The sequence below is a fragment of the Pelodiscus sinensis genome, chromosome 20, assembly GCF_049634645.1.
Source record: "Pelodiscus sinensis isolate JC-2024 chromosome 20, ASM4963464v1, whole genome shotgun sequence".
NCBI classification, from domain to species: Eukaryota; Metazoa; Chordata; order Testudines; family Trionychidae; genus Pelodiscus; species Pelodiscus sinensis.
The window spans coordinates 25,755,647-25,770,390 of record NC_134730.1 but is presented as its reverse complement, the minus strand read 5'-3'; the positions used below and the strand labels follow the sequence as shown (position 1 = coordinate 25,770,390).

The window sequence follows — 14,744 nt, the reverse complement described above, 5'->3', positions numbered from 1 at the left end:
ACAACCCTGAAATCAAGACCTCGAGAAGGGTGGCTTGGCTGCTCCCTGCAGCGTAGTTTATAATTCACTTTTTGGATTCACCGCACCGCCCTCATGAGGCAAGCACTCTGGAGTCAAGGCGTTTGGTCAGTTGGTTCCCTTCACAGGGCTAGTCTAGAAAAAGGAAGAGGAGGGGCTATACATTTTATGGTTTTTGTCAAGCAATGAAAGCTCTTTCATGCCAGCAACCGCAAAGATGTTTCATTAAGACTCACTTGACTATTTTTACCATCAAATTACACCTTCACCTCGTGATCTCTAGCGGGATAGCTTAGATTCTGCTATGCTCCCCACCCCTCCATCCCATGAAAGTTTTTAATGTGTTTATCCTTGAGCTCAAGTCTCCTGTATCCCAAGCTGTCACTCTAACTACATGAGTCTCTTTTAAAGAGACATCTTTTAGGCTCCTTGCTTCTCCACATCTCAGCCATCAAGTCTCTGTGGAAGGGGAGCGCTTATTTATGAGCCGAACTAGAGCTGGTGGGAAAGTTTCAGTCTAAGCATTTTAAGGAGAAATAAGGACATATGAGCGTGATTCCTGCCTCCGCCACTGACCTCCTGGGTGGCCGTGGGCACCTCCCCTAACCACTCAGTGCCTCAGTTTAAATATCAGAAGGGTAGCCATGTTAGTCTGAATCTGCAAGAACAACGAGAAGTCCTGTGGCACCTTCTAGACTAACAGATTTATTGGAGCATAAGCTTTCGTGGGCAAAGACGAAGTGGGTCTTTGCCCACGAAAGCTTATGCTCCAACACTTTGATTAGTCTATACAGTGCCACAGGACTCCTCGCCGCTTTTAATGATACTACTGGTCTTTCTTACTAACGCATTCTGAAACGTGGATAGATAGGGAAGTATAAGAGTGGGAAATTATTGTTATTAATAATATTATTATTATGAATTCTTCAGGGAAAAATAACTACCCCATCGTTAAAACAAACTCTATGTGGCTGGTAGAGCTCGGCGCTGAATAAAATCGGGGTACACACAATTCCCCACAAGGTAATGCAAAGGGGATGAAGGCCACCAGGCCAATAAGTTGTATTCTCCGAGGCTGGTTTCCCTCGCCCTCCATAGTAGCCATAGCAGAGTAGCCCACAGGCCTGATGAAAAGAAAGGCAGGCAGCCCATTTCCTGCTCTTCATGAATCGCACTCCTAAGAAATAACAAGAGAATGCTCCACGCTGGCTGGCCAGGCTTCAAGCGGCTTTCAGCTCCGGTAGGATCTCAGCCAGCCTTGCTGAATTGGTTTTCCTCAGGTTGGCACATGGGTAGGTGTCAGTTAATGCTGGAGAAAGCCAGTTCTAGGAGCCATCAAAGCAAAGAAAGAAGGGCCGCGGCGCACCACCTCGCGTTCGGCCGAAACAAGGCTTTTCCTTCGGTGGAGGGGGATGAAAAATGGCTCTGCGGCTTCCCCTCGGTTGCCTTGTGTGCGTTCGGGAGACAAAAATAGCTTTTGCTGAGAGACCGACAAGATTACATATCCTGGTGAGTCAGCAGGCTCCGAGCTCTCGCTGCCTTTTGCCGCGTGTGGGCGTTCGGTGGTGCAGCAAGCAGGAGACACCGGAAGAGGGGGCCTGGCTTTTCTCACATTCGAGCGGTGCACTGAAAATCCCCTCCACCGGAGCCTAGACAGCCCCATGCCAGTTGGCTTGTGTCCTGTTGCTTTTTAAGGGCCCCGATTCCTGCTAGGGGCATTTTCCCCGCGTCCCCCTAACTCTCGCTGAGGAATAACGGATGCATTGTCCAGGGACAGACCTTACATGCAGACGGACAAGGGGGGAAAGTATAAACCAGAGAGATGTCTGTCTGTCTGTCTCTCTTTGCTTGCTTGCCTTTATCAGATCTACCCACGTTTATACGGAGACAGGAAAGGCCTGGCTTCTCGTCGTCCTGGTATAGAGGACTGTGCAAGGTGCAAAGCAAAGTGTCTCTGCTTGGATTTAAGATCATGCTCCGTTTAGTCTGCAGGTGTGTAAATGAGGACCCAAGGGGTATGTCTACACAACAAGCCGTTATTTTGAAATAATTTCCAGCTGGAGGGCTTCTTACTCCGACTCCTGTCGCCCTCATTTTATGAGAAATCAGGGAAGTCGGAGGAAGAGTGCTGTTCCTTCCACTCCCTGCGGTATGGACAGTGCCAAAAGCCGAACAAAGCGATTTCCACACCAGCTATGCAATTGACATCGCTGACGTTGAGTAGCTTAATTCAACTTTTGCCTTGCAGTGTAGACGTGCCCCAGGAGAATGAAGCCCGAAGTCTCTGGCGATGGGAGTAGTGGCGTTAAAGAAAGGGGGATTCTTTCAAACTGGGCATCCTTCCTCCCCATCCAACCCTTCTTTACCCTACTCCACGTCCATCGCCAAGATGTGGGAGAGACTCCGCATTCCAATAGCCAGGTGTATCACGTGTGCCAAAGACACCCAGGCTACATCTGGACTGGCATGATTTTCCGCAAATGCTTTTAGCGGAAAAGTTTTCCGTTAAAAGCATTTTCGGAACAGAGCGTCTAGATTGGCACGGACGCTTTTCCGCAACAGCACGTTTTGCGGAAAAATGTCCATGCCAATCTAGACACGGTTTTGCGCAAGAAAGCCCCGATCACCATGTTCACGATCGGGGCTTTTTTGTGCAAAACAATACTGCGTTGTCTACACTGGCCCTCTTGTGCAAAAGCATTTGCACAAGAGGTCTTTTGCCCAAACGGGAGCAGCATAGTATTTCCGCAAGAACACTGACAATCTTACATGAGATCGTCAGTGTTCTTGAGGAAATTCAAGCGGCCAGTGTAGACAGCTGGCAAGTTTTTCCGCAAAAGCAGCTGCTTTTACGGAAAAACTTGCCAGTCTAGACGCAGCCCCAGTGATACGGGAGGCTGACACAGCTGGCTCCCCTTTCTGGCTGTTTGCCAGAGCCTCAGCTGAGCAGGTTCACATCTCTGGCCATGCTTAACTTCCAGGGCCCTGAAGGGCCACTAGCAGCAGACATGTGTAGGACAGATGTCGCTCAGTGGCAGGGCTGATGGTAAGAAACCCGGGGGATGGGTTCTGTGTAGAAGCGAGTGGGTTGGAGCGCTGGATGGGAAGCCTCAAACTCTGGTGTCTGGAGAAGCTGAACAGGTTTTCTGGTTATCCAGACAGTCAGGGCCACTTTAGGATTAATGGGGCCCTGTGCAGGGTTATTAAACTGGGCCTCTGGGCCCGAGGTGGCAGGGGAGTGGGGGGGGGGGGTGTTGATTTTTTTAAAGATGTGATTTTATCATCTTAATCTAAGGTCCTGTAGACCAGGGGTCTCAAACACCCAACCTGCCCGTCTGGCGCAATTGTGCAATCCAGCCCAGGAGTCCCAGCAGGTTGTGGGAGGGGAAAGGCTATCCATTCCCGTCCCCTAAGCCTCGCCTCTGCCTGCCACTGCTCAGCCCCCCCCCCCCCAGGGCACCCCATGCCCCAAGGATGCGGCTTTGGGGATTTTCAGGAGGCCTGGTGCCGGGCAGCAGCAGCACTTGGGCCCCCCGACAGTGACAGATGCAACAGGGAAGCAGAATGAGAGGACCTGCCAAGTGTCTCTGCTCTGCTGCCGTCCTGCACCAGGCCCCCCTGAGATGGCATAACTGGGGGGACAGGACGCCATGGGGGAGAGGGCAAAGTGGTGGTTGGAAGGAGAAAGGCTTGGGCAATGGGAGCAGAGAGCCGGCCCCCCTCCCCAGCCTGGCAGGACTCCTAGGGGCATGTCTAGACCACGTCCCTCTTTCGAAAGAGGGATGTAATGCCCCTAGTCCAGATTGCTCAATTACTTCGGCCAAGGATGGCCCATGGGCCAGGAATGTGACACCCCAGCTGTCGACGAACACCGTAAATTCAGAAACAGACAGGACATACCTGGGGCTGGCAAATGCCTGTTCGATGGCTTCATGACCACTGGAATGGCTCTTTCATAGGTTCCCTGTCTTCTCATAGCTCTGCTCGGCTTTGTCACTTTTAAATTAACTAGATCCTCTCCGGAGAAAGCTGAGCCACAAAACAGGGATAGGAAGACACAGGAGGGTGGACATTAAAACCCAGCGGTGCCCCACATTTTCAGGTGCCCTACGCAGCTGCGTCTTCTGCCTATAAGTAAGGATGGCCCTGCAGTGAGGTCAGTGTAAACACAGGCAGGCTGAAGAAACACATGTGCAGCAGAGAGCAAAATTGTCTAGCACCTTGGCTAAGTACGTCCGGGGCCCCATTTCACTCAGCAACAAAGAATGCTCGTCGGCTAATGGAGTTAATTTTTGTTTTTTCTAAAGGGGTTAGAGGTCTGTGCACTAGCACCAGCAAAGCCAGTATCAAGCCTTGCCAATAACAGAGGTGTTGAAACAGCAGCGGAGATCGGAATGGAGTAAGAAAGTCACCAAGAACAATAAATACCAGCCATCGTGTGGGAACATGTCTAACGCCGGCGTGTTGCTCACCGTAACTTCATTAACAATCAAAAGCAGGATGATTCCAGAAGCCTTGCAACAGGACGGTATGTCCCTCTGACATCACGAGGTTCTCACACTTGGGTGAAATTCTTCTCATCTGAACAAACCAAACCCTGAAAAGGCTGCTGGGTGGTTTCCTGTCTGAGATGAGCAAACAAACAAGGGAGTAGCAGAGGCTAAGAATAGGGCTTGGCGGTGCAGCGCAGGAATGAGTTCTGGGTTTTGAGGGACTCCTTCTCCCCCGCCCCCTCTCGCCTTACCAATGCCTTCATAATTTTCTGAGTATTTCATAAAACTTCTGGGGATGCTAAGGGAGAGATGCATGGTCCTGTGGCTAAAGACTCAACGTCAGGACTCCTGAGTCCCATAACCAACTCTGCCACAGGATGAATGTGTAATATTGGGCAAAGTCACTTAGGCCAGAACCCTCACTACTGGAAAAAGTTGACCTAAGGTAGGCAACTCCAGCTATGAGAACAGTGTAGTTGGACTTAACGTACTTTAGGCTGAATTTCTGCAGCATCCTCACTGGGGGAGGCTGACAGGGGAAGCTCTTTCATTGACTCCCCTTACTCCTCTTGACCTGGTGGAGTATCAGGGCTGACAGGGGCACCATTAGTGCTCCATTTAGTGGGTCCTTACTAGACCCTCTAAATCAAACCCTAAGAGATTGATCTCTGGAGTGTCACTCTCAGGGTAAGTAAAGACAAACCCAAAGTCTCAGTATTTTTCAGTTGCCCTTGCTGTCAAATGCGTATGTACCTCTTAGTAATGGGGTATTGTTTAGATTATTGAGGACACATCATGGCTATTCCATGTCTAGGAAAGAAGAGGACAAAAGTGTAACTGATACTTTATTTGTAATGGGGACCCAGGCAAAGAGCAGCCGTGTAAACAGAGGGTGAATGACCGTGGGGCAGGTCAATGGCAAACCCAGTTCTTCTCCTGACTCTCTCTCCCAAGTGCTGTCCACTCCCTTTCTTCCACAAGCTCCCACACTCCCCTGCCTTTGTGAAGGGGCCAGACAGTGACACTGGTCTCACCTGGGAGTATTACCCATAATGCATTAATCTAAGCTATTATTATGACATGCAAATGCAGTAGCCATACCACACCACCACACATACAATGCCAATAAAATCCAGTCTGGTCTTTCATAAGAACAAAAGAATGACCATACTAGGTCAGACCAAATGTCCATCTAACCAGTATCCTGTCTTCCAACAGCGGCCAATATCAGATGCCCCAGAGGGAGTGAACAGAATAGGGAATCATCAAGCGAGCCGTCTTCTGTCACCCTTTTCCAGCTTCTGACAAACAGAGACAAGGGACACCACTCCTACCCACCCTGGATAATAAGTATTGATGGACATATCCTCCATGAATTTATCGAGTTATTTTTTGAACCTCGTTAAAGTCCTAGTCTTCACAACATCCTCTGGCAAGGAGTTTCACAGGTTGACTGTGCTCTGTGTGAAGAAATACTTCATTTTTTTGTTTTAAACCTGCTACCTATTCATTTCAGTTGGTGACCCCTAGTTCTTATGTTATGGGAACAAGCTTTTCCTTATTCACTTCTCCATACCTGTCATGATTTTATAGATCTCTATCATATCCCCTTAGGCTATGTCTAGACTATATCCCTCCTTCGACAGAGGGATGTAAATTAAACACATAGAAATTGCAAATGAAGCTGGGATTTGAATTTCCCACACTTCATTTGCATAATTAGAAAGGCAAATTGCAAGATTAGAAAGGCAAAGGCACCAAATGAGCTCAAACTAGCTACGGGAATAAAGGGAAACAAAAAGACTTTTTATAAATACATTAGAAGCAAGAGGAAGACCAAGGACAGGATAGGCCCACTGATCAGTGAGGAGGGAGAAACAGTAACAGGAAACTTGGAAATGGCAGAGATGCTTAATAACTTCTTTGTTTCAGTCTTCACCGAGAAGTCTGAAGGAATGCCTAACATCGTGAATGCTAGTGGGAAGGGGGTAAGTTTAGAAGATAAAATAAAAAAAGAACAAGTTAAAAATTACCTAGAAAAGTTAGATGCCTTCAAGTCACCAGGGCCTGATTTAATGCATCCTACAATACTCAAGGAGCTGATAGAGGAGGTATCTGAGCCTCTAGCTATCATCTTTGGAAAATCATGGGAGACAGGAGAGATTCCAGAACACTGGAAAAGGGCAAATATAGTGCCCATTTATAAAAAGGGAAATAAGAACAACCCAGGAAACTACAGACCAGTTAGTTTAACTTCTGTGCCAGGGAAGATAATGGAGCAAGTAATTAAAGAAATCATCTGTAAACACTTGGAAGGTGGCAAGGTGATAGGGAAGAGCCAGCATGGATTTGTAAAGAACAAATCATGTCAAACCAAACTGATAGCTTTCTTTGATAGGATAACGAGTCTTGTAGATAAGGGAGAAGCGGTGGATGTGGTATACCTAGACTTTAGTAAGGTGTTTGATACAGTCTCGCATGATATTCTTATCAATAAACTAGGCAAATACAACTTAGATGGGGCTACAATAAGGTGGGTGCATAACTGGCTGGATAACCGTACTCAGACAGTAGTTATTAATGGTTCACAATCCTGCTGGAAAGGTATAACAAGTGGGGTTCTGCAGGGATCTGTTTTGGGACCAGCTCTGTTTAATATCTTCATCAATGATTTATTGGCATAGAAAGTATGCTTATTAAGTTTGCAGATGATACCAAGCTGGGTGGGGTCGCGACTAATCTGAAGGATAGGGTTATAATTCAAAATGATCTGGACAAATTGGAGAAATGGTCTGAGGTAAACAGGATGAAGTTTAATAAAGACAAATGTAAAGTGCTCCTCTTAGGAAGGAACAATCAGTTTCACACATACAGAATGGGAAGCGACTGTCTAGGAAGGAGTTCGGCAGAAAGGAATCTAGGGGTTATAGTGGACCAGAAGCTGAATATGAGACAGCAGTATGATACTGTTGCAAAAAAAGCAAACATGATTCTGGGTTGCATTAACAGGTGTGTTGTGAGCAAAACACGAAAAGTTATTCTTCCGCTCTACTCTGCGCTGGTTAGGCCTCAGTTGGAGTATTGTGTCCAGTTCTGAGCACCAAATTTCAAGAAGGATGTGGAGAAATTGGAGATGGTCCAGAGAAGAGCAATAAGAATGATTAAAGGTCTAGAGAACATGGCCTATGAGGGAAGGCTGAAAGAATTGGGTTTGTTTAGTTTAGAAAAGAGAAGATTGAGGGGGGACATGATAGCAGTTTTCAGATATCTAAAAGGGTGTCATAAGGAGGAGGGAGAAAACTTGTTTATCTTGGCCTCTGAGGATAGAACAAGAAGCAATGGGCTTAAACTGCAGCAAGGGAGGCTTAGGTTGGATATTAGGAAAACGTTCCTAACTGTCAGGATAGTCAAACACTGGAATAAATTGCCCAGGGAGTTTGTGGAATCTCCATCTCTGGAGATATTTAAGAGTAGACTAGATAAGTGTCTGTCATGGATGGTCTAGACAGTGTTTGGTCCTGACATGACGGCAGGGGACTGGACTTGATGACCTCTCGAGGTCCCTTCCAGTCCTAGTATTCTATGATTCTATGATTCTATAATTGTGTCACGGCGTTCTTTCAAAAAATGTTATTTCGAAAGTGAAACTGCGGTCTAGACACGGTTCTTTCTTTTTTGAAAGATCCTGTAAATCTCAGGTCTCTCATAAGAACGACTGTACTAGGTCAGACCAAAGGTCCATCTAACCCAGTATCCTGTCTTGACTTTATAGACCTCTGTTACATCCGCCTTAGGCTGTGTCCAGACTCCATGCCTCCGTCGACGGAGGCATGTAGATTAGCCAGATCGGAAGAGGGAAATGAAGCCGCGATTAAAATAATCGCGGCTTCATTTAAATTTAAATGGCTGCCCCGATCTGCCGATCAGCTGTTTGTCGGCAGATCGGGAGAGTCTGGACGCGATGCCCCGACAAAGAAGCCTTTCTTCATCGACACAGGTAAACCTGGTTTCACGAGGCTTACCTGTGTCGATGAAGAAAGGCTTCTTTGTCGGGGCATCGCGTCCAGACTCTCCCGATCTGCCGACAAACAGCTGATCGGCAGATCGGGGCAGCCATTTAAATTTAAATGAAGCCGCGATTATTTTAATCGCGGCTTCATTTCCCTCTTCCGATCTGGCTAATCTACATGCCTCCGTCGACGGAGGCATGGAGTCTGGACACAGCCTCAGTCTCCTCTTTTTTTAAACTGAAAAATCTCAGTCATTTTAATCTCTCTTCATATGGCAGCTATTCTAAACCTTCTCCTTTTTGTTGCTCTTTTCTGAACCATTTCTCATGCCAGTTATGTCATTTTAACCCAACTCGCCACTGCTTATGTCTAAAATCAAGTAGTTACCTGTTGAACATGACTCCAACACCTCACGATGGCTAGTTCCTCCTCATGTTTACTGTTCCCATCCACGTCAGTGCTTGAATCTGGGCACTGCGTTGAACCAGTCGTACCCGTTACCGAATGCTGCATGAGGCAGAGCAGACGTCTCATGTGCCAGGTATGTTAGATCATGTAAAGCCGCACCAAGGGTATAATTAGGAGTGACCTCACTTGCCTTTTCCATGTGGAACTCGACGAGGCTTGTCATGCTACCACTTCCCCACCCGTGACACACAAGTAAACAGATTGCGGTGAAGTTTTCCCAGCGAGCCGACTGCTCAATTGATGTGGTGTGCCACGCTGTGCCCGGGTGGCGGTTTGGAGACGCCTCTCTGTGGGTTTTTGCACTGCAGACATGACACCCGCTGGGGGATTCTCACCGTCTCAGAAACAGTTTCCATTCATTTGTCATGGACATGTGACTCTCGACGTGGACTGGGAAACTACTTGGTAATGCCTTGCAATTGACTATGGCTGGGCAAAGAATGCCAATTGCTTTTTGTGGAAAACTTCGAGACCCTTGGCTTGCATGTTGGCAAGCTACCTTTGAAGCAGGCGTGACCAATTTGAACACCGCAGCACGTGCCTTGAACTACGTGACGCCATTTGAGCTGGGCAAATTGCATCGCTGATTTCGAAATAGGGCGCTGTTGCCACATTGCTAAATGTCAAAATAAATTGCGATTCCGGCATCGTCCTTGATCCTTGCGCAACAACGTTTACAGGAAGCTGGAATCAGAAGCCCGTTGGTCTGAATGTATTTCAAAATAACAGGCTTCTTGGGTGGACAGGTCAGAATGCTATTTGAAAGAGTGCCACTGTGCAGACGTATCCAAAATGTCCTCAGATTTTTTTTCATTTTTTTCTCTCTCTCACAAAAAGAAGCCAAAACTGATTGTTTAAAAAAGTTTTTGCTTTTTATACTTTTTTCCAATGACAAAATAGAAACAGAAAAAAAAAAGATTTTTTTTTACGGGGGAGGGTGTGACCAAAAGTTTAAAAAAATGTAAAAAAAAATTAAAGTTCATTTAGTCAGAAAAGGCCATTTTCCCTTGCAAATTAGGTTTGATGGATACATTTTCACCAGCTCTTGTTGAAAAAGAGGTGGATTCTGCATATTCAACTGGCTTCTGTAGTATAAAGTGCAACCTCTCTTCTTGCTCTGTTTCCAGCGTTTCTCCTGTGTTAGGTTTTGGTGCCATTTTTTTTCACTCTACAGCTTCAAATGCTTCCAGCTAGTTGTCAGCTCTTTAGCGTCATGTCCTTCTCCCTACTCATCCTATGTTTATTTCAGCTGTGAGGCTAGTTCTTCAGCATTAGGCCTTTCCTCCCTCTGACAGCTGCTTTTGAAGCTGGTGCAGCAAATCTCCAAGAGAATGCTGCAATTGGGCAACTACATTTGCATAATTAAAATGGTCCAAAAGTCGCCAGTGTAGTCAAGTCCACAGAAAACCCAGTATCTTTTCAGCGCTTGAATCCAAACTAGAAAGGTTTTAGGATCTGCTCAGGATCAAATCATTCATTTTATTTTATTTTTTTGAAACAGTATGTCCTCATAAAAATTCCAAGGCATCGGGCAAGCCAAAAGCAAGCGCCAAACCATGGATGTTAAATACCCAACCTACGTCAGCAAGAAACTTGCTCTGCATCAACAATCCACCTGAAATACCTCAGGGAAAAGACAAAATCTGTGGAAACATGTTATGGCAGACAGAAGCCACATCGGAGAAGAGCTGCCGCACAAAACAGAGCGCCGGAAGAGAGACACCACGGTTTGTCAATTTCAAAAGCCACTTGTTAACAGTCTTCCTTTTGATCCCAGCATAACAAAACACACTACATCTAGTCCAAAAATGCGCCTCCCCCTTCCACCCAGCTCAATGCAAAAAGTTTATTAGCCTAATTGACTTACAACATTCAGGTTTAAGTGAGGCTGTTTGGAAATGCGCTCAGCCAGCACCAGTAATTTTCTACTTTATGACATGCTTTTTAATAAATAATTTTAAAATAATCATAAATAGCAATAGCATTAGATCATCTGGGCTTGAAAAAGAACAGTACAGTACACAAAATAGGTTTTGCTATGGTCCATCCATGAAGCCATGTCTGTGTTCCTCTTTCGCCATAATTAAATTATTGCTTGTAAGAACTTTTGCTTGTTCAAAAAAGAGCATACAAAAATTAAACTAATTCCATTTCACTGTTTTCCGTGAGCCCCGCGCCAAGTTGGCCAATAACGAAGGCAAAAAAGGTATGTATTGTGTACTCACTTAAAACTTGGCTAGTAGCAGCCTTTCATTGTCTGATTTTTTTTTCCATGCCCAACTTGGCTACTCCAAACTCACCCATTGCCAAGTTTCTATAGTGTGTTATTTTCCTATGCGTTATGTGTTGAAAAACATAAAAAGGCTACCCCCAAAATATTCTCCAATGATGCTGCACAGACCAAAGTGGAGAAGTTTGGGTAATCTCATTGCGATCAACACAGGTGATCTAAATGTTCAGGTCAAAAAACTAGCTACAGAGTGTAGCGCAACATTGGAAGATCCCTAAATATACAATTCTAGCAAATACATCTAAGTCTCTTAGGATTCCTATCTGAACTAGCTGTACGCCTCGTGGAACGTGTACGCCTCGTGTACAGCTAGTTCGGATTAGGAAGCCTAATCCGAACTAGCTAGTCCGTGCTGCTTGTAGCTGCGCGGCACAGGGTCCGACCTAGCCGGCATTTAAAAATGGCGCCGGCTGGCTTTATGCAAATGAAGCCCGGGAAATTCAAATCCCGGGCTTCATTTGCAACTCCGTATGACTACTTTACCCCCCCAGTTCGAACTAGGGGGGTAGTGTAGACATACCCTTAGAGCCCTTTCCAGCCACAGTGGAGACAGCCAGTTGATGTTCCTACAAACCTCACTTGCCAGATTGTAGAGACTCTGGGATACGGCTGTAGGAATGCTGGATTGTTCAGAGTGTTGGCATTTGTTGGAATAACTCCCAGGAAGCCCTCATCTTGCCTACATGACACTCTGGGATACAGGTTCTGTTCCATTTCTCTCTGGATACTTGTACCACGTTTTGTGTTATGTATGAGCATAGCTAGGGCTTCTTAATGAAAGAGAGACAGTGATTTCAGTCATACTTGAAATCAGTCTAAAAAAAATCTTGTATTTTTGCCTCATATGTAATGCTTTAGTTCACTGATCTTTCATCACAGCAGGTACATCTAGACTACACCTCTCTGTCGAAAGAGAGATGTAGATTAGGCATGCTGAAATTGCTAAAGAGCCAGGGATTTAAATATCTCACGCTTCATTAGCATAAACATGGCCGCGGCTTTTTTCCGAAACGGAGATATTTTGAAAAAAAAAAACGGCAGTCTACACATGGATCTTTCAAAAATAGACCTTTTTTCAAAAGATCCTGTAAACCTCATTTTTTTCCTCCAAAAAAGCTGTTTAGAAAAAAAGGGTGGCCATGTTTATGCTAATGAAGCGAGGGATATTTAAATCCCTGCCTCATTAGCAATTACAACGTGCCTAATCTACATCTCTCTGTCAACTGAGAGGTGTTGTCTAGATGCAGCCAGCAAAATAGCAAATCCAAGTCCCTGCATACTGACAGACACTACACACTTAACATCCATTTCATTTTTAACATTCCATATGTCTATTAATGAGTACACTTAGATTAGTTTTACAACCAGCTGGGATCATTTGAAATCTACTATATTTTTGAGAGAGTCTGTGCATCTGTCTGTCTGTGAGTCTGTCTGTTCGTTCAAGAACGCCTCCTAAATGGGTAAGAGCTAGGACCACCAAATTCTGCATTCAGCTTCTTCGTAGCATATCTTAAAAGTGAAGGTTTGGTTGTGTCAGGAAAATGGGATGTGCCTGGAAGGGGAGTGATTCTCATAAAAGCATACAGAAAAGAGACAGAATCTCCAGGCAGGTGAAAGGATGGGGCTACACCCCTTCCCACCTGGGATTTGGTGGGTGACTTAAATGGATACCTGTCTGTCAAGTAAGAGCTTTGCAGGAAGAAGGAGAGAAGAAATGAGTCAAGGAAGAGAAAGGCAACGGGATGTACACAATCCATCAAGCATATGCCTCTTATCCCAGGGATCAGATGGCAATCCCTTGATTAAAGGTTAGGCATCCTAACATCCGTTCTCTAGCCTAGGGCCTTGTCTACACTTACTGGGAGATTGGTGCTGTGAAGATCAATCTCAGGGGTTGATTTAGTGGGTCTAGCAAAGACCTGCTAAATTGACCGCTGATCACATTTCCATTGATTCCAATACTCCATCGGGTAGAGAAGAGTAAGAGGAGTCAACAGAAGAGTTTCTCCCATTGACCCCTGCCTAGTGGAGACATGACTAATTCAAATGAAGGAACATCGACTCTAGCTACACTATTCACATTGCTGGAGTTGCGTACCTTAGTTCGACATTGTCTGGTCGTGTAGACTTGGCATAAAATGCTGGAGCTTGCTTTCCTGATCACAACACTGAACTATATGTTAGCAATTGGTTATGCTAGCAAAAGTTTCAGGGTGTGATTTTGGTAATATTCAGAACCTATCCCTTTCGAGACAACTGAGATTTCTCCTGCAGTTCTGCAGGCATAAGAATTGTGGAAAATCCACAAAGGGAAACGGCAAAGCAGCCAGACATTTGGTCTTTAGCCAAGCCTCTAAACTTTATGAACATTGGTGATTACTCATTCTTAAAAAAGGCAGTGGTCTGGGTCCCACCAGGTCTTCAGAGAACTGAGGACAATTTCTCTTGGAACTTCCATTCCTGGTGCTTCTTTTGGGGGTCTGAACCAAGACCTATGCAAAGTCAACGGAGAGACTTGTGCTGGCGTTGGATCAGGCCCTATATTTCTGCAGTTCGAGGCTTACGCCGGAGGCAAGAATCACGACGCTGAGAAGGATTTAAGGTTTACATTGAAATTAGATCCCCATGGTATAGGAGCTGAGTAACACCTACATCCCCTCCCATCTCTTCCAGGCCTGACCTTTCACAAACACCATTTCCTGACCAGCGACTCCAAAGAAAATAAAACCCCTCGTTGGTATTTAATGGAAGTCAGCGCAAAACTTGTCAAAATACCCCACCGTGCCTGTCAGATGCCTGGGACAGGACCTCTCCATTAGTTTCCAGAATCCCAGCCCAATTACTTACCATTGTAAATTATCTTTAATTGTCACATGTGAGCTACAGAAACATTCCCCCCCTCCTCTGAACCGAGACCTAGCTATTAAGAGTCACCCCGTAATTGCAGCTTTAATAAGTGTACTGTAGCAGGTCAACAGCGAAGGTTAGCCCAGGGTGAAGCTAGGTGAAACCAGCGGCTTAATATGAGTAAGTGAAAGTGACACACCACGCTAGTCCGATCAATTACGTATGGGTAGTTTGGATTGTAAACTTTTTAGTAAATGTAATTACATAACCAGATGTGTTAATTCAGTCTCCCCTCCTCATCCCTTCTTTGCCTTAGAATACTATTTTCCCCCTATTTCTTAATGTCAGAAAGTCCCCTTAACTACGGTATCTTCACACACAGCCCGGTGTTCATGGGAACTGAGCACTGATTTGATCCGGCACTGCTGTGGGTTGCAGAAGCTATTTTTCCCTCAGAGGCTCCTATAGCTGCACATCTTCTAATGTGAGAGAGCCAGCAAGGTCCCTCTGCCATAGATATTAGCCAAACTGGACAGACTCTACGGCTAAGGAGAAATGGACACAAGTCAGACATCAGACATGGTAACCTGCCTGGGCACTCAATCGTGGATTTAA

The 14,744-nt window shown here is 45.6% G+C and overlaps 1 long non-coding RNA gene across 1 annotated transcript; it reads left to right on the top strand.

Moving 5' to 3' along the window:
• The first annotated feature begins 849 nt into the window (after nucleotides 1-849).
• On the top strand, nucleotides 850-8,299 carry LOC106732432 (uncharacterized). Its single transcript, XR_001368687.3, has 3 exons — nucleotides 850-2,010; nucleotides 4,326-4,546; nucleotides 5,730-8,299. It is a non-coding gene; the product is annotated as an uncharacterized LOC106732432 (long non-coding RNA).
• Nucleotides 8,300-14,744: the final 6,445 nt, after the last annotated feature.